Genomic DNA, 24,296 nt, shown 5'->3' with positions numbered 1-24,296 from the left:
GTTTGCATATGTAAGTAAATAAAGTACTACTGAATATACCAAGAGCTGCCAAAAGAACAAACAAATCTGTCTTGGAAGAAATACAGCCAGAATGCTCCTTAGAAGCAAGGATGGTGAGACTTGGTCTTTGGACTTGTTATCAGAAGGGATCAGTCCCTGGAGAAGGGATGGATTGACACAGTGGCCACAACAATGGACTCAAGCATAACAACGATGTGAGGATAGTGCAGACCGGGCAGTGTTTTCTTCTGTTGTGCATAGTGTAACAACAACAAAGTATTATTCAATGAATCAGTAACCTACACAAATTTTTATCATTCTGCAACTTTTTTTTTAAACCTTAACATATTTTCTCCATATTGAAATATGGAGAACTAATTCACTCAGTCTAGTTGTTTTATGGAGTCCCTGAGTGGTAAAAATAGCTACCATGCTTGGCTGCTACCTGAAAGGTTTGGAGGTTTGAGTCTCTCCAAAGGTGCCTCAGAAGAAAGGCATGCTGTCTACTTCTGAAAAGTCAATGATTGAAATCCCTGTTAAGCCTTGTTCTACTCTGAAGTACATGGGTTTGCCAAGATTCAGAGTCAACTCAGTGCTAACTTTTCTCTCTCTTTTTTTTTTTTTTGAGTTTCTATAAGTTGCTAAAGAGCCCTAGTGGTATACTGGTTAAGTATTTGGTGGTAACCCAAGGGTAAGTGGTTTCAACCCACCAGCCACTCCACGGGAGAAAGATGTGGCTCACTTATGCCTAATGTATCTCCCTTTTTTTGTTTTTTTGTATGTGTACAACTGGTTTATTGAAAAGCCTGATTCACTGGGGTACAACTATGGAATTGCTTTACTTATTTATTTTTTTCTAATTACTGCCTTTGACTGTGCTGAATTTCCCTTTCTAGTTTCTTAATGATATGTAGGACGGATCTCACAGCTGATTACTTTCACACATTAAACAGTCCAGTTCAGTTCTGTCCACTTATCCCAGTTTATCAGTCTCATGCCCTTCCTCTCTGGCAGCTCAGCCCAATCGTAACTGGAGGAACTTGGATTTAGGAGGGAGCCTCGTCTGCTCTTTTGCTTCTCCTCATCCCCTTATGGTCTTCATCTCTCCTCCAATGTACTGGATTGGGGTGGGGGTGGGGGTCGTGGAAGCCTTTGGAATCTTCTCTTTACCGACATGAGTTGCGCTTTGATTCACTGAGTTGGCAGATACCTTTATGTTGGGGGATATAGGTGAATTCTTTGTGAAATGAATGAAAAACTCTGACTTGACCTCTCCTGACCCACCTCCCCATTCCCATCCTTGGTAGTTCAAACCGCATTCTCTTTCTTTTTTTTTAAATTAGTTTTTATGGTTCTTTAAGTGAAAGTTTACCAATCAGGTCAGTCCCTCATACAAAAATGTATATACACCTTGCTATACACTCCTACCTGCTCTCCCTCTAATGAGATAGCACAATTCTTCCCTCCACTCTCTCTTCTTGTGTCCATTTGGGTAGCTTCTGGCCCCCTCTGCCTTATCATCTCCCCTCCAGACAGGAGATGCCAACATAGTCTCATGTGTCTACTTCATCCAAGAAGCTCGTTCTTCACCACTATCATTTTCCATCCCATACTCCAGTCTGATCCCTATCTGAATAGTTCACTTTGGGAATGGTTCCTGTCTTGGGCTAACAGAAGGTCTAGGAACCATGGCCTTCTAGTCCCAGTCTGACCATTAAGTCAGGTCTTTTTATGAGAATTTGGGGTCTGCAACCCACTGCTCTCCTGCTCCCTTACGGGTTCTCTGTTCTGTTCTCTGTCAAGGCAGTCATCAGTTGTGGCTGGGTATCATCTAGTTCTGCTCTCAGGCTGATGTAAAAACCAAAGCCAAACCCAGTGCCATCGAGTCGATTCTGATTCATGTCAACCCTATAGGACAGAGTAGAACTGCCCCATAGAGTTTCCAAGGAGCGCCTGGCAGATTCGAACTGCTGACTCTTTAGTTAGCAGCTGTAGTGCTTAACCACTATGCCACCAGGCTGATGTAGTCTCTGGTTTATGTAGTCCTTCCTGTCTCTTAGGCTCATCATTACCTTGTGTCTTTGGCATTCTTCCTTCTTCCTTGTTCCAGGTGTGTTGAGACCAATTGATGCGTCGTAGATGGCCACTTGCTAGCGTTTAAGACCTCAAACACAACTCTCCAAAATGGGATGCAAAATGTTTTCTTAATAGGTTTTATTATGCCAATTGGTTTAGATATCCCCTGAATCCATGGTCCACAAACCCTCGCCCCTGCTACTCTGGCCTTTGAAGCGTTCAGTTTATTCTGGAAACTTCTTTGCTTTTGGTTTAGTTCAGTTGTGTTGACCCCTCCTGTATTGTGTATTATCTTTCCCTTCACGTAAAATAAAGCATATCTACTACCTAATTAGTGAAAACCCCTCTCCCTCCCTTCCTCCCTCCCCCCTCTCCTAACCATCAAAGAATATTTTCTTCTGTGTTTAAACTATTTCCTCAGTTCTTATGATAGTGCTGTTATACACAGTTTGTCCTTTTGCAACTAATTTCACTCAGCATAATGTCTTCTAGATTTCTCCATGTTATGAAACTTTTCATGGATTCATCATTGTTCTTTATCGATGGGTAGTATTCCATTGTGTGAATATACCATAATTTATTTATCCATTCATCTGCTGATGAGCAGCTTGGTTGCTTCCAACTTTTTGCTATTGTAAACAGTGCTGCAATGAACATGAGTGTACATATATCTGTTCGAGCAAAGGCTCTTATTTCTCTAGGATATATTCCAAGGAGTGGGATTGCTGGATCATATAGTAGTTCAATCTCTAATTTTTTAAGTGCCAAATCCATTTCCAAAGTGTTTGTACCATTTTACATCCCCACCTGCAATGTATCAGTGTTCCAGTCTCTCCACAACCTCCTCAGCATTTATTAGTATGTGTTTTTTGGATCAATGCCAGCTTTGTTGAAGTGAGACGGAATCTCGCTGTAGTTTTGATTTGCATTTCTCTAATGGCTAATGATCGTGAGCCTTTCCTCATGTATCTGATAGCAGCCTGAATCTCTTCTTTAGTGAAGTGCCTGTTCATAGCCTTTGCCCATTTTTTCATGTGGTTATTTGTCTATTTGTGGTTGAGTTTTAGCAGAATCATGTAGGTTTTAGAGAGCAGGCACAGATCGGAAATGTCATAGCTAAAAACTTTTTCCCAGTCTCTAGGTAGTCTTTTTGCTCTTTTGGTGAAGTCTTTGGATGAGCATAGGTGTTTGATTTTTAGGAACTCCCAGTTATCTGGTTTTTCTTCTGCATTTTTGTTCTTGTTTTGTATACTGTTTCTGCCGGGTGTTAGGGCTCCTAACGTTGTCCCTATTTTTTCTTCCATGATCATTATCATTTTAGATTTTATGTTTAGGTCTTTGATCCATTTCGAGTATATTTTTGTGCATGGTGTGAGGTATGGGTCTTGTTTCATTATTTTGCAGATGGATATCCAGTTATGGCAGCACCATTTGTTAAAAAGACTGTCTTTTCCCCAATTAACCTACTTTGGGCCTTTGTCAAATATCATTTGCTCATATGTGGATAGATTTATGTGTGGATTCTCAGCTCTGTTCCATTGGTCTATGTATCTGTTGTTATACCAGTAGCAGGTTTTTGACTACTGTGGCGGTATAATAGGTTCTAAAATCAGGTAGACTGCGGTCTCCCACGTTGTTCTTCTTTTTCAGTAATGCTTTACTTATCTGGGGTCTCTGTGAAGTTGGTGATTTGTTTCTCCATCTTATTAAAAAATGTCTTGGAATTTGGATGAGAATTGCATTGTATCTATAGATGGCTTTTGGTATAATAGACATTTTTACAATGTTAAGTCTTCCTATCCCTGAGCAAGGTATGTTTTCCCGCTTATGTAGATCTCTTTCGGTTTCTTGCATTAGTGTCTAGAAGTTTTCTTTGTATAAGTCCTTTACATCTCTGGCAAGGTTTTTTCCTAAGTATTTTATCTTCTTGGGGGCTACTGTAAATGGTATTGATTTGGTGATTTCCTCTTCGATGTTCTTTTTGTTGGTGTAGTGGAATCCAACTGATTCTTGTATGTTTTCCTTGTATCCCGACACTCTGCCGAGCTCTTCTATTAGTTTCAGTGTTTTTTTGAGGACTCTAGGGTTTTCTGTGTATAAGATCATATCTTCTGCAAATAGAGATACTTCTTCTTCTACTTTGGAAATCTGGATGCCATTTATTTCTTTATTTAGCCTAATTACTTTGGCTAGACCGTCCAGCACAATGTTGAATAAGATTGGGGATAAGAGGCATCCTTGTCTGGTTCCTGCTCTCGTGGGAAATGCTTTCAGAATCTCTCCATATAGGATGATGTTGGCTATTGGCTTTGTATAAATGCTCTTTATTATGTTGAGGAATGTCCCTTCTATTCTTATTTTGCTGAGAGTTTTTATCATGAATGGGTGTTGGACTTTGTCAAATGCATTTTCTGCATCAGTGGAGAAAATCATGTGGTTCTTATCTTTTTATTTTATTTATATGGTAAAAAGACAAAAGAAAAAAAAATTTTTTTTTCTTTGGATTACATTAATTGTTTTTCTAATGTTGAACCATCCCTGCATAAACACCCCTGCATTCGTGGTATAAATCCCACTTTGTCATGGTGATTTTTTTTTTTTTTTTTTGATCTATTGTTGAATTCTGTTGGCTAGAATTTTGATGAGGATTTTTGCGTCTAAGTTCATAAGGCTTATAGTTCTGTAATCTTCTTTTTTTGTGGTGTCTTTACCTGGTTTTGGTATGAGGGATATGCCGGCTTCATAGAATGAGTTTGGGAGTATTCCGTCCGTTTCTATGCTGTGAAATATGTTTAGCACTAGTGGTGTTAACTCTTCTCTGAAATTCCGGTAGAACTCTATAGTGAAGCCATCGGGGACAGGTTGTTTTGTGTGTGTGTGAGTGTTTTGATTACCTTTTCAATCTTTTTTTGTTATGCGTCTATTTAGTTGTTCTAGCTCTGTTTGTGTTAGCTTATGTAGTTAGTGTCTTTCTAGGAATTCATCCATTAATTCTAGGTTTTTAAATTTGTTAGAGTACAATTTTTTGTAGTAATCTGATATGATTATTTTACTTTCAGTTGGGTCTGTTGTAATATCGCCTATCTCATTTCTTATTTGGGTTATTTCTTTCCTTTCCTGTTTTTCTTTTGTCAGTCTGGCCAATGGTTTATCAATTTTGTTAATTTTTTCAAGAACAGCTTTTGGTCTTGTAAACTCTTTCAATTGTTTTCCTCTTCTCTATTTCATTTAATTCTGCTTTAATTTTTAGTATTTGTTTTCTTCTGGTGCCTGACTGTTTCTTTTGTTCCTCTCTTTCTATTTGTTCAAGTTGTAGGGACAGTTCTTTGATTTTGGTCCTTCTTTTTGTATGTGTGCATTTATTGCTATAAATTGACCTCTGAGCACTGCTTTCGCTGTGTCCCAAAGGTTCTGATTGGAAGTGTTTTCATTCTCATTAGATTCTATGAACTTCTTTATTCCCACCTTAATGTCTTCTATAACCCAGTCTCTTTTGAACAGAGTATTGTTCAGTGTCCAAGTATTTGATTTCTTTTCCCTGGTTTTTCTCTTCTTGATTTCTACTTTTATGGCCTTATGGTCAGAGAAGATGCTTTGTAATATATGTTTTGGATTCTGCAAAGGCTTTCTTTATGAACTAATATGTGGTCTATTCTAGAGAATGTTCCATGTGCGCTAGAAAAAAAAGTATACTTTGGAGCTGATGGGTGGAGTGTTCTGTATGTGTCTATGAGGTCAAGTTGGTTGATTGTGGCATTTAGATCTTTCATGTCTTTATTGAGCTTCTTACTGGATGTCCTGTCCTTCACCAAAAGTGGTGTGTTGAAGTCTCCTACTATAATTGTGGAGCTGTCTATCTCACTTTTCGATGCCGTTAGTGTTTGTTTTATGTATCTTGCAGCCCTGTCATTGGGTGCATAAATATTTAATATGGTTATATCTTCCTGGTAAATTGTCCCTTTAATCATTATATAGAGTCCTTCTTTATCCTTTGTGGTGGATTGAACTTGAAAGTCTATTTTGTCAAAAGTTAATATTGCCATTCCAACTTGTTATAGATTGTTGTTTTCTTGATAAATTTTTTTCCATCCTTTGAGTTTTAGTTTGTTTTTGTCTCTAAGTCTAAGGTGTGTCTCTTGTAGGCAGGATATAGCTGGAATATGTTTTTTTTATCCAATTCGTACCCTGTTTCTCTTTATTGGTGCATTTAGTCCATTTACTTTCAGTGTAAGTATACATAGGTATGAGTTCAGTGCTGTCATTTTGATACCTTTTTTGTGTGCATTGCTGACAATTTCATTTTCCACTGACCTTTCTGTGCTGAGAAGATTTTCTTTGTAAATTGTAGTTGAATTTGTTTTTCATTGTAGTTGAATTTTTTTTTCCGAGTCTTTATGTTTATCTTGGTTTTTATTTTGAAGCATGGGATTGTTAGTCTTCTTTGTGGTTACCTTAATATTTATCCCTATTTTTCAAAGTAGAAACCTAACTTGTACCTCCGTATATCACCTTGATTTCCTCTCCATATGGAGGATCTATGCCTCCTGTATTTAGTCCCTCTTTTTTGATTACTGTCATCTTTTACATAATGACATCAGTGATTCCGTGTTTTGAGCATTTTTTTTAATCTTATTTTATTTTTGTGATTTCTCTATCTGAGTTAATATCAGGATGCTTTGTTCTGCATCCTTGTGTTGTGCTGATATCTGATATTATTGATTTTCTGACGAAAGAATTTCTTCAGTAATTCTTTCAGCTTTGGTTTGGTTTTTGCAAATTCTCTAAGCTTGTGTTTATGTGTAAATGACTTAATTTCACCTTCATATTTGAGAGAGAGTTTTGCTGGATGTATGATTCTTGGTTAGCAATTTTTCTCCTTCAATGTTGTGTGTATGTAATCCCATTGCCTTCTTGCCTGCATGGTTTCTGCTGAGTAGTCCGAACTTATTCTTCTCCTTTGTAGGTGAATTTTCGTTTATCCCTGGCTGCTTTTAAAATTTTCTCCTTATCTTTGGTTTTGTCACGTTTGATGATAATATATCTTGGTGATTTTCTTTTGCGATCTATCTTTCATGGGGTTCAATGAGTGTCTTGGATAGATATCCTTTCATCTTTCATGATGGCAGGGAAGTTTTATGCCAACAGATCTTCAACAATTCTCTCTGTACTTTCTGTTATCCCTCCTCGCTCTGGAATTCCATTCATACGCAAGTTATTTTTCTTGATACATTCCCACATGTTTCTTCATTTTTTTTAATTCTTTTCTCTGATTTTTCCTCAAATATATTGGTGCCAATTGCCTTATCCTCCATCTCCCCAATTCTGCATTCCAATTCCTCAATTCTACTCCTCTGACTTCCAATTGAGTTGTCTAGTTCTGTAATTTTGTTGCTAATCTTTTGAATTTCTGAATGCTGTCTCTCTATGGATACCTGCAGCTTATTAAATTTTTCATTGTGTTCTTGAATAATCTTTTTAATTCTTTCAACTGGTTTTCTCTGTGTTCCTTGCCTTTTTCCGTACATTGCCTGATTTCATTTCTGATGTTGTCCCTGATGTCTTGAAGCATTCTGTATAGTAATCTTTTCTTTTGTACATCTGGCAATTCCAGGAATATATCTTCTTCTGGGAGAGATCTTGATTCTCTGTTTTGGGGCATTGTAGAAGCAATCATGGTCTGCTTCGTGTGATTGGATGTCCACTGCAGTCTCCGAGCCATCTATAAGTTACTGTTATAATTTATTTTATATTTGCTCACTGAGTCCTATCTTCTTGTTTTGTTTGCTTTCAATATACCCACATGGGCCTCTAGAGTGCACTAACTTGATTATTGGAGCCTTTGAAGCACTAATGTCCTATTACCAGATGGTTAGAGCTGTTACCAGGTATATGAGAATATGAGTCCATTCACTATTCTTGAGTAGAATCAGCTCAGATGTCCTGATGGTCAGTCACCTCATGTGTGGTGTAGGTTCTCACCTACTATCTTAGAGGAGTAGTGGTGATAGTTGTATGCACCAGTTTCTGGTAGAGGCAGGGGTCACACTCTGAGGAGGTCAGGGTTCTGACAGCCTTCCTGTAAGTGCCAGTGAGGAAGCAGTGTTCCCTTCTCTAGAGCGCCTTGGTGGGTGGGCTCTGCATCTGTACCTTAGGCACCCAGTGCTTAAACCTGTAAAGACTGGTAGGTACCATTATCCTCAGAATCCTTTCATGGGTGGCTAGGTGGTGTGGATGGAGCCTCAGCCCTCAGGTCCCTGCTCTGGGTAGGTGAGGGCTCTGTTTCATAGGTAGAGTGGTATCAGACCTCCAAAACCTGCCTCTCCACTGCTCAGCTGAAACAATTATAGTCAGACCTTTAGCACATTTGCTTTTGCATTATACAGGTCACCTGGTTCCATGTAGGGGTGAAAGCCAAAGTCTTTGGATCTCTTATGCCTGGACTAGAGCTGCTTCTGCTTTGATCTTCTGGTTTAAGGGAGTCAGGAAATTATTTTTTTCCCCTGATTCTTAATTTGCTCCTTTTCCCAGGCCAGAAAAATGGATCAGACAAAAGCAGGTCACTACTATCTCAGGCCCAGGGAATTCAAATGTTATGAAGCCAGCTGGGGCAAGGAGTGGAGGGATCAGAGAGGTAGGAGATAGTAGTGTGGTAAAATAGACAAAATCACTTACCTTGTGTCCAGAACACTGTTTTATCTGAGGTTAGAGAGGTGTGTGTAGCCTGTGTGTTATGGGTGGGTCCCCTGTCAAGATTGCCCCAGGGCTTTAGGGCGGTATCCCATGCTTGCCTTGTCTCAGGAAACTACCATCAGCCCCACCACATTTGCACCAAAGAGCGGCACCAAGGAATCTGAGTTGTGACGCTGTGCGGGCTTGGCAACCAGTCGCTGCTTCTTAGTGGTCTCTCACTTCCCTTGTCACTCAGGTTGGTGTGTAGCCTCTGTGCACTGGCTGGGTCCCTGCCCACATTGCCCCAGGGGGTTAAGGTTGCATCCTGTGCTTGCCATGTCTCAGGAATCTACCATCAGGCCCACCGCATTCGTGCCAAAAAACACCTCCAAGGATTCAGAGCTGGGACGCTGCACAGGCTTGGTAACTAGTCACTGCTTCTGTGTTGTCTCTCGCTCCCCCGTTACTCAGGTCGATTCTTTAGTTCTATGTTTGTTGATCAGGGTTTGTAGATTGTCATATATGTTATCGATTCATTTTTTTTTTAGGTGTTTGTTCCAAGAGGGTTCAGTGGCAGCTTTTGACTATTCAGCCATCTTGGCCTGCCTCTTACAGGCAGCATATAGTTGTTTTTTTTTTTTTTTTTTAATCCAAGCTGAAAATTTCTGACTTTAATCAAGTAATTTAACATATCTACATTTATTATCACCAATAATATATTTGAATTTACATTGAGCATCTTATTTCGCATTTTTATTTTATCAGAGATTTTAGGGTTTTTTTTCCTAATTTTTTTGATTGATAAACTATGGCTTACAATTGTTTTATTAGTGTTTCCCTGTAATTTTTAACTTACAGATATTAAAATTTCTCAGCCCTTATCATTTTGAATAATGCTGCTTGAAGTTTCTATTATCTTTTTCAGAGTCCTATTAAAATCCTACTTAAAAAATGAGTTCTCAAACTTCCATATCTATTAGCTACTTAAATTTTTTTTTCTCCATGTTTTATTATGGACAAAAATTCTCTTCGCATTCTCTCTTTTCTTTACCGTTGTTAATTTCAGAGTTTATCCTTTAAGTTTTGTGTGTGTGTGTGTGTGTGTGTGTTTTAATACTTACATATTTTCTAGGATTAGTAATTGATTCCTCTTTCTGTTCATATCATTTTCCATTTTTTCAGTAGAAATCATTCTTTCCTCTCTGTGAACCTTACACATACTTATTTTAAAGTCATTTTAAGATTGCACAATTGTTTTCATTTTTTAGGGAGTAAATTTTTCTCCTGGCTGGTTATTTCTTTGGCTGTCTCTCTTTCTTCAGATCTCTTGTTTATATTGTTATTTTAGTTTGCTGGCTCATACTGAGGAGATTTTTTTTAAGTTCTTCTCAGCCCTCACCATTCTTATCTAATGGGTTTTGAGTCACGCCCATCTGATAACCCTGAAGCTGCTAATACAAAGAAAGGTTTATATCAGTAGCACTTGTCAAGCTTTCATTCAGCATGAATACTGGCAATATCACAGATTGATTCACAGTACTTTAAGGCTATGTCTGCTTCCCAACTTCTAAAAGGCTCCCTGGGCAGTGTTCTTTTTGGATTCCCTTCATGGAGTAGGATGGAGACTTACACTAGCCTTGGTTTTCAGCATTGAGCTGGCTCTTTCCCTTGACTCTGCTGGGCCCCTGTTATCCACAGGCATTGGTTCCAGGCTGCCTCTGCCTGTTCCTAAACTCAGGGCAGTCAGGCCCATGGTCTCAGCCCTTCTCACCACTTTGTGTTTCTGCTGTTTCCGATCCGAGCAGGTGCTCATCAGTTTTCTATACAGCTCTATCTTCTTTGCTCCACTTGTTGGTCACCAAAGATAATAAATTAACAAATGAGGATACTCCATGCATTTCGTAGCAATCAGTCAAAGCTCTCTTCCCTGACTCTCAATCTGCCACTCTTCCAATTATATAGTCCATTGATGTTCAGTTCATGGGGTCTCCCACTTGAAAGTCTGTTTTGCTTTCTTGACTAAATATTTTGTAGTGGTGATAAATAAAGTATGAAAATAAAGAGTTAAAAAGATACTCTCAAGTTTTGACAATATCATTGTTGTTTAGCTTCCAACAAGTCATCCCTTGATTCATGGTGACACCATGTAAAATGGAACAAAATTCTACCCGGTCCTTTGTCACCCCCAGAATCGGACTGCTATTATCCACAGGGTTTTCACTGGCTGATTTTCAGAAGTAGGTCACCAAGCCTTTTTTCCTAGTCTGCCCCTAGTCTAGAAGCTCTGTTGAAATCTCTTTAGCATCATAGCAACAGAGAAGGCTTCACTGACAGACAGGTGGTGGCTGAGATGCATTGGTCAGGAACTGAACCCAGGTGTCCAGCATGGAAGGTGGGAATTCTACCACTGAACTTACTTCCCTTAAAGACTTGAGCTCACACTGACCCTTCTTATGCTCTTCTTTCTAGACTTCTTTGGTAGAAGAGTCTATTTTAATTCTGCTGCTTATGCCCTGGCACATGGGATGGCTCCATTATGTCCCTTGGCCCTAGTATTGCCAGATTAAATAGTGGATGCCCAGTTAAATTTAAATTTCAGATAAATAATGAATAAATATTTCATATATTTACATCCTAGATATTGCATGAGACCTGCTTATCCTAAAAAATTATTTGTTGTTTACCTGAAGTTCGAAGTTAGCATTATTTTAGGCTTCTTTGTATCTCTAAGCATGTTAAACACAGGATTAGGAAGATAGTTAAGTTTCTTTTCATTATGAAATCCATGCTACTTGCTGCAGCCAACAAATAGGGTTAACTATCTCTTTAAAAATGCCAGTAAGACAGGGGTTGGACTGGACTATAACATAGAAAATGATACTGGTGAGGTGTGAGCTTCTTCGCTCAAGTAGATACATAATACTATGTGGGCAACTTCTATCTGGAGGAGAGATGAGAAGGCAGAGGGGGACAGAATCTGGCTGAATGGACACAGGAATACAAGGTGGAAAAGAGTGTGCTGTTCATTAGGGGGAGAGCACCTGGGAGCATATTGCAAGGTGTGTATAATTTTTGTATGAGAGACTGACCTGACTTGTAAACTTTCACTTAAAGCACACACAAAAAAAAAAAAAATTCAGTAAAGAAATACACTCTATTTCAGTGATGCATTAAAAAATATAACATACTGGGGGTGGAACCAAGATGGCAGAGTAGTCAGATGCTTCTGGTGATCCCTCGTACAACCAACACCTGAAAAACAAGTGAAACGATTATATATATGACATGCTAGGAGACCTGAACGTCAAAGGCAAAGTCAGGGAATCAGACTCAGCAGCAGGAGGAGGGAGACACAGTTCAGAAGTTGCAAGGATTTACTGGAGCTGACTTGGTGGGAACAAGCACCCCTCAGACATGATCCCCTAGAGCGACCGTGGAGGGGCTGGCACTAGTGTTTGGGATGCTGTTTCCTCAGGGAGGGATAGTGAGCCACACAGTCTACTTATACCTCTGAAACCAGAGAAAAACAGTGCTCTCAGCAAAAGCTCAGTACTTGTGTTTATTTTACCCCACCCCTTGCCCCCAAGCTGGCTTCAGTGGTTGTCGATTTCCCTGCATCTGAGATACGTCTTGCTGTGCACCCTGAGCCATTCACCCGGCCTTGGAGAAGGAATAAATTAACAATTGGGGGAAAAGATAATCTGCCAGCTCCACTAAGCTGGGGAGTTCAGGACAGAATCAGCTTCTGTCCAGGCACAAACAGTCCACGAACTTTGAATAGCTTTCGTACCTGCGTGGTACTGTGTGGGTCCATTTCAGGAGATTAGGCCTTGATTGGCCGACTGCAATGGTGTGTGTGCTTGAGGTCTGACTTCAACTGTTTCAGCTGTGTGGTGGAGAGGTGGGTTTTTAATGTTTGACAACACTTTGCCATTAAACAAGGTCCTCACCTGCCCATATCAAGGGCCTGAGGGCCGGTTGTCCCACGCAGATCACCTAGCCACCCATGACAGGGCTCCAAGGAGAAGTGGTGCCTCCCAGTCCTTCTAACCAAAACCATTCGGTGCCCACGTTCCAGCTGCACAACCCACCTGCCTGTGCAGTCTCCTTAACAGGGATGCAGTTTCCTTGCAGACACTTGGGGATGGTTGTCAGCCCCCTGCCTTTTTTAGAGCATGACCCCCTGCTGCAAGCAGATACCTCTGCCTACACCAATCACCCCTGACCCTCTAAGACTGTAGGACAAAGCGTTTACCACACACTTGCTGACCAACTGCCTAGACATGTGGGCTGAATCCATAGAAGAAAAGTGAATGGACTCCTAGGCTCATATACTTGGTAACAGGTCTAGCCGTCTGGTAACAGGACTTTAGAGCTTCAAAGGGGCAAATAATCAAGCTCGCTCACTCAAGCAGCCTATTTGGGTTTATCAAAACAAAACAGAGCAAGAAGCTAAGATACAGTAATCAAACACATAATAAATACGATAATATATAAATGGCTTGGAGACAACAGTCAATATGGAATCACACAAACAAGCAGACAATGGCTTCAACAAGCTCTCAAAACAAAGAATGAAGGAATCTTCCAGATGAAGACATCTTCCTGAAATTACCACATGTAGACTAAAGAAGATTAATATACAGCACTCTTCAAGTGATCAGGGAGGTGATCAGGAAAACACACAAGCCAAAGAACACACAGATAAAACTGCTGAAGAAAGAAAAAGATTACTCAAGAACATAATGAAAAATTTAATAGGCTGCAGGAATCCATAGAGAGACAGCAATCAGAAATTCAGAAGATTAACAATAAAATTACAGAATTAGAAAACTCAATAGAAAATTAGAGAAGCAGAATTGAGGAAATGGAAGGTAAAATTAATGAGATTAAGGATAAAACACTTGGCACCAACATAGGCAACGAAAAATCAGATAAAATAATTTAAAAAAAACTGAAGAAATCCCAAGAATCATGTGGGACTCTATCAAGAGAAATAACCTACCAGTGACTGGAGTATCAGAAAAGCGAGGGATAACAGAAAATATAGTGAGAATTGTTGAAGATATGTTGGCAGAAAACTTCCCTGATACCATGAAAGATGAGAAGATATCTATCCAAGATGCTCATCCAACTCCAAATGAGGTAGATCTCAAAAGAAAGTCACCAAGTCATATTATAATCAAACTTTCCAAAACTGAAGATAAAGAGAGAATTTTAAGAGGTGCTAGGGATAAATGAAGTCATCTTCAAAAGAAAAGTCAATAAGAATATGCTCGGACTACTCAGCAGAAACCATGCTAATGCTTTAGAGTTTGTTTTCTCAAGGCCAGGCACAAAATTCAGATGAATAAATGAATGAATGAATGAATTCAAGGCATCTTTCTAAATGAAATGATTTGTTTTCCTACCTTAGAAAATGTAGAATACTAGAAATAACTAGAGAATTTTCTAGTTTTCATAAAGAGTGAACAAATCAGAGTTGGAAGAAATACAAACAGAATGCTTTTTAGAAGGAATGATGGTGACACTTTGACTTGCTTACTTTCCACACATCATCAGGAAAGACCAATCACTCCCAGCCCAGTGCATCACTAGAGAAAGACAAAACATTTGGTAAAATGGAGGACTGGCAAAAACGAGGGAAACTTCCAATGAGATGTGTAACATGATAGTCACAACAATGGTCTCAAACATAACAAGTATCATGAAGATGGCATAGGATCTGACTGTGTTTTTTTCTTTATACATAAAGTTGCCATGAGCCAGATCCAACTCAGCAGCAACTAACAACAAAATTGTAAAAGCTGCAAAGAAAGAGTTGTGAAATCAGAGAAGCTCCCTTTTAGTGAGTGAATTTCACTCAGATAAAAATGTGATTGTTGTTATTCTTAGGTGCCATTGAGTTGATTTCAACTCATGGTGACCACAAGTGACAGATGAGAACTTCCCCCTAGGGTTTTCTTCGCTTTAAATCTTTACAGAAGCAGTTCTGTACGTCTTCCTCCCACAGAGATGCTGGATGTGTTCAAACCATCAACCTTTCAGTTAACACTTTGTACCACTACGAATCCAAAAAAAAGTTATTAATCTATATATACATTTCAGAAACTAACACAAGAAGGTGCTCACTGTCAATAGTATGTTCCTACCCGAAAGGGAAATATCGATCTAATCCTCATAAACCGGTTATGGATTATATGCCAACAGAGGATTTAACTCGCCACCATTCTGATGTTGTTGGTTACTGATAAAACTCAGCACTGTCATTTACCCTTCTCATCAACTGACAACTCTGCTTTCTTCTCTTGCCTGCCTGAAACTTCTGCTATGATGTAGACGCCAAACACTGAGTCTTCTACAAAGTAGAAAAGTTTCAGTCTCATGAAATGAATTGTACCAGGTTCTCTTAACTACTGATGCTTTGAGAAATAGACTCACGACTTTGGAACTTAAGGAAGCATCACTTAGCACTGTCAGACTGTATTAGAGGAATGAGTCAGAATTTCCAGGATTCATTTTACTCCAGGAGCAGATACCTTTGTGAGAGCAGACTGCTTAGCTAGCACCCAGAAAAACAAGAACTTATTACATGGGGTTGAATTAAGTATACTTGTTGGAAATATTGTTGACATCACTGTCTCTTAGGATCCAGGGACAAATATTTCTAATAAATGCCTTTACTCGTTTTGATAATGTAATTATATGCATAGGTTCAATAAGAATCTGTCCTCCTTGTTATCAGGATGTAATTAAACAAATCAGTTGTGTAACTGAAACCATGCCTAGGTATCACGTTTGACAATAAGCCCACCATTAAAAAACAAGGGTTTATATTTCATACGTCAACTGAGGTACACAGAGTCCTTGTAGGAAACTGAGCTGATATCTGCTCTACAATTTATACAGTCCTTGCCTTACAGGTAGTAAGGAAGGTCACTTAGTGGCTGGTCAAGAACTTTGGCAGATATTGGGAAATTCAGAAAGAAAGAAATTCACTCACACTTATAGAGACTTCAGCAAAATCTGGGGAAAATGAGATTCCTGGGCTTGGATTCCTAGCCTCAGATTAGGAGATTAAATAAAAAAAGTGTCACATCATACACTGCTGACATGAATGTAAATTGGTACAAGTCTTTCAGAGGGGAATTTGGCAATGTCTAACAAAACCACATATGTACTTACCTTTTGAGTCAGTAATCCCACTTCTAGGAATTTATCTTAAAGATATACCTCCAACAATAAGAAAAAATAAATACAGGTACATGTTATTCACTACAGCTTGGGTTATATTTGCAAAATACTGGACACTACCTAAATGCCAACAGGAGTCTGGTTGAATTTAACCATGGTACATCCACACGATGGATTACTATAAAGCTGTCAAAATGGAGGAGGAAGATCTCTATGGACCATGGCATTATCCCCAAATTTTTATTTTTATACATTTTTAAGAGAAGAAGAAAAAAATATATGCAACGTTCCATGTGAGAGAGAATGGGAAAAACATATATTTCCGATCTGCACAATTTTGGAGAAAAAAAAGAGAGTAAATCAGAGACTAATGGGGTTGATTACCTATAGGGAGTGATTATGAAAAGAATGGGGGATTGAAAACAAAGAAGAAATAAGGTAGCTGTGTTACTTTTCGCAGCAGACTTTTTTATAGCTTTCTTTTTTGTTTTAGTTCTGATTTTTAGAACCAGGTTGATGTTTGCAATGCTTGAAAAATCAAATAACTCATTAGAATTAACCAGGGTATGGGGGAAATCCAGAATGGAATACAAATAATAAAAATCACCCCAACTCTATTATAAATGAGTAATTACCATATTCTTAGATAACGTGCCCACACATATAACACGCGGCATAGCCGGATTATAAAAATAGGGGTGGAGGTGTTGTGCAGTTGGGAAAAATACATATAACACTGCATTATTTGCATAAAAATGCCATACACTGAAAGGGATAGGGAAGGAAAGAACTTACCTAAGTAACTTTGGAAACCAATATTCTTTCTGTATACTCCAAAACTAAAGACAAAAAAACCCAAAAAACCTACTCTATACATATTGTAGTGTGCTTAGCCAATCTATTTTTCATAGGATTATAGGTTAGGAATTCTATAAGTACTTTGTATATATTCTAGGATTAAGCAAGAAGTAAATACAGTGTGGATAATAATAGCCAGGATTCTTATTTTCAGAGCGAAGAGAGGATAAAGACAAGGGGAAGACTAGAATGAACTCTATGGTGTAGTTAGAACTGGAGGTATAAGGATGAATTCATGATTTTTTAATATGTGTTATATACATATGTTTATGTATGTGTACGTGCAAGTGTATATATGCATATGTGTGTGTATATATCATCAATATAGAAAAGGATACGGATGGGTATGTACCTGTGCATTTACACACATGCATTTCCTAGGTTCGTGCTAGGAAATTAGCATAACCTGAGAGTAATTACAGTTCAGCAGCTGTGAGTGCACCCCGTGTCCGGGTCTTAGTTTCTAAAGGCCATTCTCCAAAAAAAGGAGCCAGAGCATCTGGAGAAATAACAGATTCCACAGCCGGGGCACAGAAAGCACAAAATGATCCTGCAATATCTTGTGCCAGAAAGTAATGTCATGCTCAAAAATTAAAGACATGTCAAAAGCAAAGAAGCTCTCTTAAAGAGGCTCCCAATGACTAAGTCTGGAGTAATTTGAACAAGAAAAAAAGTAGTTATAACAACAGATTATAATGCGTAGAATAAAATAAAAATCCGTAAGTCCAAACTGATGTGGATAAATAAATAAATGGTGCAGAAGGGACAGCTGCCAGTAAAATTCCAATTAATAAATGTATAAGGAATCATAGAAATAGAAAACCAACTTTAGAAAACACATATTAATTATTTTTAGGCAAAATTCATAATGGATTCTAAATTTAGTAGGTGAAAGCATGATGAGAAACAGAATATTTACATAATATCAATATTTTGATTTATATATATAAAAAAATTAATTTAAAAAGAATAAATAGAAACTGTACAGAGGAGAAACCTGGCAGACACAGCCCAGCTAAATAATCAAAGCTAACCTCACCAATATGAGATGTATCGACATGTGTTCCTCGATAAGATGCACCGAGAAAGGCACGACATCACCTCTATGATATTCTTCACAGAAGTACACATGAGAATTTAATAATGCTGACACATCAGTGTCTTAGTTTCCCAACAGAAACTAACAAACCTAACAAAATACCATGAAGTGGGTGATTTTGAAGCGTGTAAGTTTATCGTCTCACAGTTCTCTCTCGATCAGCTCTAGCGGAAGATCCTTCCTTGTCACTTCCAGCTTCCGGTAGCCCTGGGCATTTCTTGACATTTTTTGGCTTTTAGATGCACATTCACATGGCCTCTCCTCCTCACTGCAGATTCATCCGTCCACTCCTCCTGTAACACTGTTTCTGTGTCTGTAGTCCCCTTTATAAGACACTATTCAAGGAGGGATTAGGACCCACCCTATTTAAATATGACCTTGTTAACTGATAACATCTTCAAAGGAAGACTTTATCTCCAAACAAGGCCACATTCACTAGTACAAGAGTTAAGTCTTCAACACGTATTTTGGTGGGACACAATTTAACGATTCAACCATAACAGTCCACTGTCTGCCCCCCAAAATTTTGGGCCTTCCCATGTGCATAGTGCTTTCATCCCATCCCCCTATCTCAAAAATGCAAAACCAAACCTGCTGGCATCGAGTCAATTCCGACTTCACGTGACACTATAGGACAGAGTAGAACTGCCCAATAGGGTTTCCAAGGAGTGGCTGGTGGACTTGAACTGCCGACCTTTTGGTTACAGCTGAGCTTTAATCACTACCACCAAGGCTCCTCACCCTATCTCAGCACCCCCAAAAGTCTTAAACCTTTCCAATATCCACTCTAAGCCTAAAATTCATTTCTTAAATAATTTATTTTTGTTTTTGTTGTTGAGAATATACACAGCAGAACACATACCGATTCAACAATTTTTACATGTGCAATTCAGTGACCTTGATTACAGTTTTCAAATTGTGCTACCATTCTCACCCTCCTTTTTTGAGTTGTTCCTCTCCCATTAACAAAAACTCACTGCCCCTAAGTTTCCTATCTAATCTTTTGAGTTGCTGCTGATCCCATGTAGCTAGATCTTAAAACCGCACAATGCTCAAGACAGACATTCTTTACTAGTTGGGCTAAACTATTGTTTGGTTTTAAAAGGACTTCAGGGGATATTTTTGGTTTATTTATTTCTTTATTTTAAATAATTTTTATTGAGCTTTAAGTGAACGTTTACAAATCAAGTCAGTCTGTCACATATAAGCTTATATACACCTTACTCCATACTCCCACTTACTCTCCCCCTACCGAGTCAGCCCTTCCAGTCTCTCCTTTTGTGACATTTTGCCAGTTTCTAACACCATCTACCCTCCTATCTCCCCTCCAGACAGGAGATGCCAACACAGTCTCAAGTGTCCACCTGATACAAGTAGCTCACTCTTCATCAGCATCTCTCTCCTACCCATTGTCGAGTCCCTTCCATGTCCGATGAGTTGTCTTCGGGAATGGTTCCTGTCCTGGGCCAACAGAAGGTTTGGGGACCATGACCGCCGGGATTCCTCTAGTCTCAGTCAGACCATTAAGTCTGGTCTTTTTATGAGAATTTGGGGTCTGCATCCCACTGATCTCCTGCTCCCTCAGGGGTTCTCTGTTGTGCTCCCTGTCAGGGCAGTCATCAGTCGTAGCCGGGCACCATCTAGTTCTTCTGGTCTCAGGATGACGTAAGTCTCTGGTTCCTGTGGCCCTTTCTGTCTCTTGGGCTCATAGTTATCCTGTGACCTTGGTGTTCTTCATTTTCCTTTGATCCAGGTGGGTTGAGACCAATTGATGCATCTTAGATGGCTGCTTGTTAGCATTTAAGACCCCAGACACCACATTTCAAAGTGGGATGCAGAATGTTTTCATAATAGATTTTGCCAATTGACTTAGAAGTCCCCTTAAGCCATAGTCCCCAAACCCCTGCTCTTGCTCTGCTGACCTTTGAAGCATTCAGTTTATCCCGGAAACTTCTTTACTTTTGATCCAGTCCAGTTGAGCTGACCTTCCCTGTATTGAGTATTGTCCTTCCCTTCATCTAAAGTAGTTCTTATCTACTAACTAATCAGTAAATAACCCTCTCCCACCCTCCCTCCCTCCCCCGCTCATAACCACAAAAGTAAGTGTTCTTCTCAGTTTATACTATTTCTCAAGATCTTATAATAGTGGTCTTATACAATATTTGTCCTTTTGCCTCTAACTAATTTCGCTCAGCATAATGCCTTCCAGGTTCCTCCATGTTATGAAGTGTTTCACAGATTCGTCACTGTTCTTTATCAAGGGGTAGTATTCCATTGTGTGAATATACCACAATTTATTTAACCATTCATCCGTTGATGGACACCTTGGTTGCTTCAAGCTTTTTGCTATTGTAAACAGAGCTGCAATAAACATGGGTGTGCATATATCTGTTTGTGCAAAGGCTCTTATTTCTCTAGGGTATATTCTCTAGGGTATATTCTGAGGAGTGGGATTTCTGGGTTGTATGGTAGTTCTAACTTTTTAAGACGCATCTTAGATGGCCGTTTACTAGCCTTTAAGACCCCAGACACCACTCTCCAAAGTGGGATGCAGAATGTTTTCTTAATAGATTTTATTATGCCAAATGACTTAGATGTCCCCTGAAACCACGGTCTCCAAACCCCCATCCCTGCTGTGCTGGCCTTCAAATCGTTCAGTTTGTTCAGGAAATAATATTGCTTTTGGATTAGTCCAGTAGTGCTGACCTCTCCTGTATTGTGTTTTGCCCTTCCCTTCACCTCAAATAGTTCTTAACTACTATCTAATTAGTGAAAACCCCTCTCCTTCCCTCCCTTTCCACTCTTGTAACCATCAAAGAATATTTTCTTCTTTATTTTTCAAGTTCTTATAATTGTTGTCTCATAAAATTTTGTCCTTTTGCAACTGAATAATATCACTTAGCATAATGCCTTCCAGATTTCTCCATGTTATGAAATGTTCCACGGATTCATCATTGTTCTTTATTGATACTGATTCATTTTGTGAATATACTATAATTTATTTATCCATTCATCCATTGATGGGCACCTTGGTTGATTCCATCTTTTTGCTATTGTAAACAGTACTTCAGTGAACATGGGTGTGCATATATCTGTTCATGTAAAAGCTCTTATTTCTCTAGGATATGTTCCAAGGACTGTACGGTAGTTCTATTTCTAGCTTTTTAAGGAAGCGCCAAATTGATTTCCAAAGTGGTTGTACAATTTTACTTTCCCACCAGCAGTGTATAAGTGTTCCAGTCTCTCCACAACCTCTCTAACATTTATTATTTTGTGTTTTTTGGAGTAATGCCAACCTTGTTGGAGTGAGATGGAATCTCATTGTAGCTTTGATTTGCATTTCTCTAACGGCTAACGATCGGGAGCGTTTCACTGGACACACTTTTAACTCAGTAGTGAAGTTACTCCTGAGGTTCACCCTTCAGCCAAAGATTAGACAGGTCTACAGGCCCAACAATAACACATGTGAGGAACGTGGTTCATAGTTCAGTCATGTATATGAGACTAAGGGCACGACAGCCCAAAAGCAAAGACGAGAATGTAGGAAGGGACAGGAAGACTGGACGAATGGAAACAGGTAACCCAGGGTGGAGAAGGGGAAAGTGTTTACACATTGCAGGGTTGGCAACCAACGTCACAAAACAATTTGTGTATTAACTGTTTAAAGAGAAACTAATTTGCTCTGTAAGCTTTCACCTAAAGCACACACACACATACACACACGAAAAATTTTAAACCAAAACAAATATATATTTCTAAAAAGAAAATAAAAAGTAGTTTCTGAATATGTCATGGAAATTAGTTTACAATGATATGTTTTTCCTGTACCTGTCCTTTCTATTGTAGAAAAAAATTTGTTTGAATGCAGAATATAACTCTTAATAACTTGTTTCTTAATGTTCAAAAAACTAGTTATTCATCAATTATAATCATACTTAAAATTAAAGGCATTAAGTCAGAAACTTGCTAAGTTAAATACGTTTTTTACCTTAGGCTGCCTATCAAAATTGAGGTGGCCATAATTACATGAAATCCTGTAGATAGTAAATGTGTTGTCAGCTTCTAAAGAATGAGGATCACATTACCTAATTGGGTATTGGAATTAAAGGGATAAATAATCCCAAACAGATCTGTAACCTATTAAATTTATTTTAATGAGAATCAAATACACTAATCTTAACTTAAAACTTACAAAGACATTGGTAGTTGAAATGACAAGAACTTCGAAAATTTAATTTACAAAAATAAACCGAAAAGGAAGCAAGTGCATTTGTCCCTAGTTTTCTTTCTAAGATTAATTTAATAATATCTTTATCTGATAGATGTTCTGTAAATATTATTGGATAAGTATTTTTCAAAATAGAAATCACTTTATGTTATAAATGTATAACAGGTAGGCATTATAAAAATTTCAGATAATGCAGAAATATATAAAGTAAAAAATAAAAACAGAAATAAACAAGCCTGTAACACCATCTTTTAACATTTGGAATATGTAGTCTTTTTTTTTTTTTTTGACAGTTTTATTGAGATGCTATACAATTGATTCACATAATATACAATTCACACATTGAAAATGTACAGATGTTTTTTAGTGCATTCAGAGAGTTATGTAGCCATCATCACAATTAAGTTTAGAGCATTTTCATCATCCCCAAAAGAAAAATAAAATACCAATTAGCAGTCACTGTCCATTCCTTCCTAACACCTTGCATCCCCCCCCCCCCATTGCCCCCTGCCCTAGGTACAGGTTTCTGTCTCTAGATTTGCCTACTCTGGACAATTCATATAAATTGAATCATACAATATGGTCTTTTGTGACTTGTTTCTGTCACTTAAAATAATGTTTTCTAAGTTCGTCCACATAATGGCATGTATCAGTACTTCATTCATTTCAATTGCCGAATAATATTCCATTTTATGTACAAATCACTTCCTCAGTTGACTTACCACCTGTCTGTTTGTCTTACCATGTTGGCTTACCTGTTGCTCTGATGCTGGAAGCTATGTCACCAAGATTTTAAGTACCAGCAGGGTCACCCATGATGGACAGATTTCAGTGGAGCTTCCAGACTAAGATGACCTAAAGGCCTGGCTATCTACTTCCAAAAGTTAGCTAACTAAAACGTTATGAATCACAACAGAACATTGTCAGACTTGCTTGCTTTGTACACATCGTTAGAAGAGATCCATTAGTGGAGAACGTCACCATGTTTGGTGAAATAGAGGGTCAGTGAGGGCAAGGAAGATCCTCAGTGAGATGGATTGGCACAATAGCTTTAACAATGGACTCAAACATGCTGGTGGTTTCGAGGATGATGCAGGGCCAGGCAATGTTTTCTTCTGTTGTACATAAGGTCACCATGAGTTGAAGTCGACTCTGTGGCAGCTATCTATTTTCTCTTCTGTCGATGGACATTTGGGTTGTTGGATGGTTTCCACTTTTGGCTATTATGAATAATGCTGCTATGAACATTTCATGGACAAGTTTTGGGAGTGGACACTCTGTTTTTTTCTTTTGAGTATATACCTAAAGGTGGAGTTGCTGGCTCATACTGGAAACCCTGGTGGCATAGTGGTTAAGTGCTACGACTGCTAACCAAAATGATAGCAGTTCGAATCTGCCAGACACATTGGAAACTCTATGGGGCAGTTCTACTCTGCCCTATAGGGTCGCTATGAGTCCGAATCAACTTGACAGCACAGGGTTTGGTTTTGGTTTTTTTGGTGACCCTATGTTTCATCTTCTCAGGCACCGACAGACTGTTTTCCAAGGTGATGGTACCATTTTACATTCCCATCAGCAGTGTATGAGGGTTTCAATATCTCCGTATCCTTGCCACCACTTTTTATTTTGTGTCTTTTTCATTTAGAGCTTCCTACTGGGTGTCGTTATGAGTCCGAATTGAATTTAACCAAGAGGTCGGCTGTTTGAATCCACCAGGTGCTCCTTGGAAACTCTACTGGGCAGTTCTACTCTGTCCTATACGGTCGCTATGAGTCAGAATCAACTCGACGGCAGTGGGTTTGGTTTTTTTTAAGCCACCTAAGAAGGGAGTGGAGCCCTGGTGGCACAGTGGTTAAAAGCTCGGCTGCTATCCAAAAGGTTGGCAGTTTGAAGCCACCAGGCTTTCCTGGGAAACCCTATGGGGCAGTTCTAGTCTGTCCTATAGAGTTGCTATGAGTTAGAATTGACTAGAAGGCAATAGATTAAATTTGGTTTTTGGAGGAAGGGAATGTCATGGATTGAATTATGACCCCCCCAAACATGTGTGTAGTAACTTGGTTAAGCCATGATTCCCAGTATTGTGTGGTTGTCCTCCATTTTGTCATTTTAAATTTATGTTAAAACAATTAGGCTGGGATCTAACACCCTTGCTCAGGCCACACCCCTAAACCA

General features: G+C 38.9%; 1 protein-coding gene across 1 annotated transcript in view; it reads left to right on the top strand.

Moving 5' to 3' along the window:
- The window catches only part of LOC126077506 (mitotic spindle assembly checkpoint protein MAD2A-like), a 214,769-nt gene that overhangs the window by 63,382 nt on the left and 127,091 nt on the right, over positions 1 to 24,296 (top strand). The window lies entirely within an intron of this gene.

Source organism: Elephas maximus, chromosome 5 (assembly GCF_024166365.1).
Source record: "Elephas maximus indicus isolate mEleMax1 chromosome 5, mEleMax1 primary haplotype, whole genome shotgun sequence".
In the NCBI taxonomy this organism is placed as follows: domain Eukaryota; kingdom Metazoa; phylum Chordata; class Mammalia; order Proboscidea; family Elephantidae; genus Elephas; species Elephas maximus.
Note: the sequence above shows the minus strand (reverse complement) of the source record. Positions and strands in the feature narration are given on the sequence as shown.